Source organism: Eurytemora carolleeae, unplaced genomic scaffold, assembly GCF_000591075.1.
Source record: "Eurytemora carolleeae unplaced genomic scaffold, Eaff_2.0 scaffold703, whole genome shotgun sequence".
Classification (NCBI taxonomy): Eukaryota; Metazoa; Arthropoda; class Copepoda; order Calanoida; family Temoridae; genus Eurytemora; species Eurytemora carolleeae.
In genome coordinates, this window is record NW_019396664.1 from 142,295 (window position 1) to 148,533 (window position 6,239).

Genomic DNA, 6,239 nt, shown 5'->3' on the forward strand with positions numbered 1-6,239 from the left:
GAATAGTCTAGGGAACATACTGTATTAATGTACTCTACTGCATATAATTTGTGAACATTTACATGATTTGTACACTTTGAACTCCCTTTCAGGCTGAAAGGGACTGAAAAAATTCATACCGAGAGATTTTTTTAATTCCTCTCTATATATTCTATTCTCTATGGTAGTGAGCGAGGCCCCCCTTGCGTAGAAATTTTGTTTGTAGTTTTTTAATGAAAACTAGTAATTTCAGCTTGAATTTTATGTTATGTAGAATATTTTTTTATTTTTCAACAACATATGTAATTTTACCTTGAACTTAATGTTACAGTTAAAATTTGATTTTCCCTGAATTTGATGTTTTGTATTGTACACAGAAATTTTCATAGTTGTTATCTCAAATTTTACAAGTTTGGATGACACTAAATGTTGATAATTTTGATATTACTACTCACGTGAGTGGGGGAAGGCAGGCGGTCATAAGCCACAACATTTTCTCCTTCCATGTCATGTATTATCTTTTTCGTTTTCCGGCAGCCATGAGCCACAACCGTACGGGCTTCCATGCCACAGCATTTGAGTCTTCCGGTAGTTATATGTTTTTAAATGATACATTTAGTGCGTTGAAATGGCATTATTTTAAAACCTGCTGCATTAGGAGAAAGATCATACCTTCAAGAAATTTTAGAAGTTTATTAAAGATCAATTAGTTGTGTGTTCAGTTTATAAACTGCTTTACATTATACAAAGAAAATTTTACATAATTTTACGCATCTTTTATTGTTGATAATGTTTTTAAAAATAAGCCATTTTAGAGGAAAGATTGAATTTATTTTTAGGTAAAGTTTAGCAGTTTACAATAAAAGGAATCGTCATTATTTCAATTTAAAACTTAAATATTAAGTTCTTTATATATATATATCTTTTGCATAACGTCGCAGGATTTTTAAAAATCATAATTTCAATGCACTAAATTTATTATTTTAAAACGTAATTACTGCTGGAAGACTTAAATGCTCAAATAGTTATTCTTTTGTTAACCTTGTTCCTAAAATCCTAAATTGCTTTACTTACCTGTTTTTGTTCCTTATTTTAAGTTCGACATTTCTTCTTATCTAGGATTTAATAAACTAAGTTCTTTGTTTTTGTATTTAATATCATAATTCCTTTATATAACTTCAAAGAGGGACACATACGATTCATCAAATTAGGAACATTATTTATTCAAATTGGGAACTTTTTTGTCTCAAAATCTCAGAGTGGGCGTCCCCCCCCCCTGAATTCGTCAGGGGTTCGAAGGTACCCCCGCTCCCCCCCCCCACTTTGTCCACCTTGCAAAGTAAGCTTTTGTTTTTGGTGAGATAAAGCAGAAATTTGCAGTACTTTGACCGAAAGAAAAGGGGATTTAGCGGAGAGTGAACGGAGCACCGTTTCGTCTTTAAGTTTGCGATAAAACAATATATTTTCAAAGTTGAAAACACGGATATCTTACTCATTTTTGACAATGCAAAGCTTTTAAGGATACCGTTGTTTTTCGAACATGTCACTATAAAATTACGCCGAAAGTTTCTTTAACTGTGTATAATATTACGCCGAAAGTTCCTTTAACTGTGATTGGTTTGTGCGTCGAAGAGAAAACGCTGTTCAGTGATAAAAACATTAACATTATTCTACAAATAAGGTCACATTAACACGTTTATATAAATGAACTGTATATACTATAATAGAAGCTAAAGGACGTGTTTGGAATCTTATGCTCATATATCCATCTAATGGAGTAAAGCAATTAAATGTATACATAATACATATGTATATAATTAGTTCTCATAGAAACAGCTAAAAAAGGCTTTATATATATATATATATAAATATACATATCTCAAGAAAAGGGAGTGTTCACAATTAGAAACTAAGTTTTGCTTTTTACAAAATTGGTTAATCGATTGAAAAGTATAACAAAAAAAAACTTAATACAAACGGATAAAATCGTACTGCCCGCAGTTTTGAACAATCCTTTTTAAACGAGTTAATTCAATTTAACGAATTAATTTCTCAAGAAATTTCCAATTTCTAAAATAAGCTTTGTAAAACCAGGGATACAGACAGTGTCGATAAGGCTAGACCAAAGTTATTTAACCTGTAAAAATTGGTAAAAAAATGTCAAATGTCTGAAGAATCTGTTCCAGAGTGAGCAGTCCCATAAGCACAAGGAAAAAAAGATAAATTATTTTCTGAGAAAAGATCCAGCAGGGAATACTGCTATACATAGTAGATTCGATACTAAGTACAAACCAAAAAGAATAAGTTTTGAAAAAACCAATCAGGAAAAAGATATTTAGTCTTTACTCTTATTCTTTTATCTTTGCAACCCAATTTCAACCCAATATTTCAGCTGTGAATTCTGTACGATCAAAAAATCTAAATTTGAAATATCAAAGATTTACACCATCAGGTTGAAAAGATACAGGGATTATTAAATTTGGGTCTGTGACAAATACTAAATTCCTTTAAAGGATTGTTTACAAAAATCAATCAAAAGTTAAATTCATCAATGGGGTTTCTTTGAATTTAATTTGGTAGCAACAGATAAATATCTCAATTAACTTTTCTTAAAAGAGATTTTTTTGTCCCCAGGACATGATCGGGTTGTTACGATCAAATCTCGGAATTTTTCCTATTGCGAAAGTTTGGTGTTGTCTGGGTTTATATTGATCTACCAGGGGTTGTAATCTGGCAGCACATTCATCCATCCACGCTTCATTCATTCTGAGAAGAGGGTTGACAAGATTCCAGCTGCCTAAGAAGGCCCGAGAATAATAGAGTGCAGTAATCCTTCTGATATACTGGAATGAGGCCCGGGTGCCATACTTATAGGAAACATCACACTCATTGCTCCCTAACATCTGTAAGCCCGGATACTCCCAGGTACCTATAGCTGGCAACCATAGACTCTCCCTGCTTGTCCACCATTCCTCTCTTCATCATCATTCACTTGGATCAATCCAATTAAAGCTTCTTTCTTGTTTAGTAGAAAGCACGCACCCTTTCGCTGCGAGAGTTGTTGACAGCCGCCCCTCTGTCCTCCTTTATCCGTCAGGTGGTCATAACTGCTTAACCAGATGTCGGCTTCAGATGTTTTTGAAACCACAGGTTTGTGTGGAGTACGGGAATCGAACCCGTGAATACCAGTCTGGACTGGTTGTGGACAAGTGTGCTTAACTTCAGTGATCTAACGAGTCACAACTCACACACTCTCCACCCCATCTCACATTTACAGTAAAGGAAACCAGCAAATTCCAAATATGTAATTGTTCGCGCTGGAAGTGATTGCAGAATTTGAGCAAGAAAACTTTGAAATTCGTTCCATTCCACGGATATCGAAAGTTATAGAAAATATTAAAATAAAATGGCTTTTCTTTAAAAAAACTCGACAACATTGTTCATAATATTTTCATAACTGTTGAGAAAATTGAAATTGAAAATTGAATTGAAATTAAATTGAAAATATCTTAAAGATATTACTTTAATAAGTTTTACTCTTAAAGATATGGTTTGAGGAATGGCCTCACTCTGTGAATAAATGTTTAAATATTCTGACGTAAAGTTTGATTAGGATTTGGCCAAAAAACTGAAGCTATAAATTATCACATACCTGCATTGAAAACTTTATGTTCAGAGTTGCAAAATTGTAAATTAGGTTGGAAGGGCCAAATCAAAGGCCATTTGACGTGCCTCAGGCTACAATTGGGGCCGAGCGCCGCGGCTAGGATAGGCCAGGGGACCAAGCACTGTGGCTAGGTTGAAAAAATAAGTTAGATTAAGACTCCGGAAAAATCGCAAAATGATGGCCAATGTTACTTATAGCAAGTGCTATGGCAAAATTATGGCATGTGTAGTTATGCCAAGAGTAATGGTAAGTGAAACTGAACCAACTCTGAGCTGAAAACTCTTAATCTCTGTTTCCACTGTGAACACTTTTGATTTTCTGATTTTCTTCTTAATCCTTTCTTTTGGATATCCCTGCTAGATTCCGACCAACGAGAATTCTCTCAATAATCTCAGCAAAATTTACAAATGCTTCGGCTTCTGATTGGCTTTTCGGTTTTAACATTATTACTGTAAGATTAAATCAATCTTGATTGAGAAAAAGAGGTGATGTTTGATCTCGATATCCACAATTCTAAATTTTTCCGCTCTGGTGACATTTTATTTTCTTTCAAAAATTTGATTTTGATAACGCTAAAAATAATGTTCCTGGAATTGTCATAATTCCGATTTTCACAGTTTCTTTAATTTATTCTCAAACAGTTGAATATGTTTTGCATATTGCACTGTGTTTAATTTACTCTAGATAGAGTAAGTTTAAAATTTGGCAGGGCTTGCATATATATTTCATCCATTCTGCATTTTGTAGAATTTCTAATAATTTCTAAAAATATTTCTCAACATGATGATACATTCATGATATAATGTGACATTTGTTCCTAGCAGATTTGCAATTATCTTTTGCAAATATCAAATCAAGCATTGCACATGTTAATGTATAATTCATTAATTTTGATAGATCTTTGGTCCTTATTCAATAAATAACGTCTTATTTATAAACTTTTTAGTTATGATTTATTATAAATTTACTTTATCTAATTAATGTGGTTACATTCTTACTTTGTAGGCTCTAGAAGTTAAAACGTCTAATCTTTTGATTCATGATTCTTGGGTAAACCTGCTTTATTACAGGAATACTGCAGCTTTAAATCAAATTTTTTTGTCCATGTTTTTCATTTGTACTGCACCAAGACTTGATTTAGAACATCAAGGATGGGTTGAAAGGAAGGGGGGGGGGGGTATCATCAAATATTGTTGTCCGTGGCATGGTTGGATTTATCATCATAAAGACAAAGGTTCGAGTTAATTTTCATTAAATCGTTGTAAAAAGTTCGGTTGGGTTGAGTTTTAAAATCCAGGGTTAGGTTAAGAACCAATATCTATGGTTGGGTTGAGTATCAGTATCCAGGGCTAGGTTAAGAATCAGTACCCAGAGTTAGGTTGAGTATCAGTATCCAGTGTTAGGTAGAGTATCAGTATCCAGAGTTAGGTTGAGTATCAGTGTCCAAAGTTAGGTTTATTATCAGTATCCATGGTTGGGTTAAGTACAAGTATCCAGGGTTAGGTTTAGTATAAGAATCTAGGATTAGGTTGAGTACCAGTATCTTGGGTTGGGTTGAGTATCATGGTATTCAGGGTTGGGTTGAGTATAAGTATTCAGGGTTAGGTTGAGTATCAGTATCCAGGGTTAGGTTTAGTATCCCATAAATACTGTTCTCTGCAGGAGAGACTCTATTGTTGAGGTTGAGTTACGAAGAAAAGAAACTCCATAAACTTTTCCCCTTCAATCTATACAATACAGCTTTACAGTGCAAACCAAATATGATATACAGTACAATTATAATGTACAAAGCACATACCGTACAAAATAAACCAAACGTCCAAAAACAACGATAACAGTAAAATACATCCTGTTCATCCATCTACAAATGTAAATTGAAATGTAAAATTGTACAGGATGATGTAACTATGCAGCCCAATCCATCTACAATCTACATTATTAGTGATGTAGAGTCTTTCACGGTAGGATCTAGCCTGGTAGGCTTGGTCTAGAGTAGGATCTAGTAGGATCTAGAGTAGGCTTAGTAAAGTAGGATCTAACCTGGTAGGATTAGTAGAGTAGAATTTAACCTGGCAAGATTAGTCGAGTAGGATTTAACCTGGTAGGATTAGTAGAGTAGGATCTAACCTGATAGGATGTGACCTGGTAGAATTAGTAGTGTAGAATTGTAACCTGGTAGGATTAGTAGAGTAGGATCTAACCTGGTAAAATTAGTAGAGTAGGATCTACCCTGGTAAGATTAGTAGAGTAGGATTTAACATGATAGGATTAGTAGATAAGGGTATAACCTTGTAGGATTAATAGAGTCGAATCTAGTCTAGTAGGATTAGTAAATTAGGATCAAACCTGGTAGGATTAGTAGAGTGGGATCCAATCTGGTAGGATTAGTAGATTAGGATCAAACCTGGTAGAATTAGTAGATTAGGATCTAGCCTGATAGGAATAGTAGATTAGGAGCTAGCCTGGCAGGGTTAGTAAAGTGGGATCTAACCTGGTAGGATTAGAAGAGTAGGATCTAGTCTGGTAGGATTAGTAGAGTGGGATCCAATCTGGTAGGATTAGTAGATTAGGATCAAACCTGGTAGAATTAGTA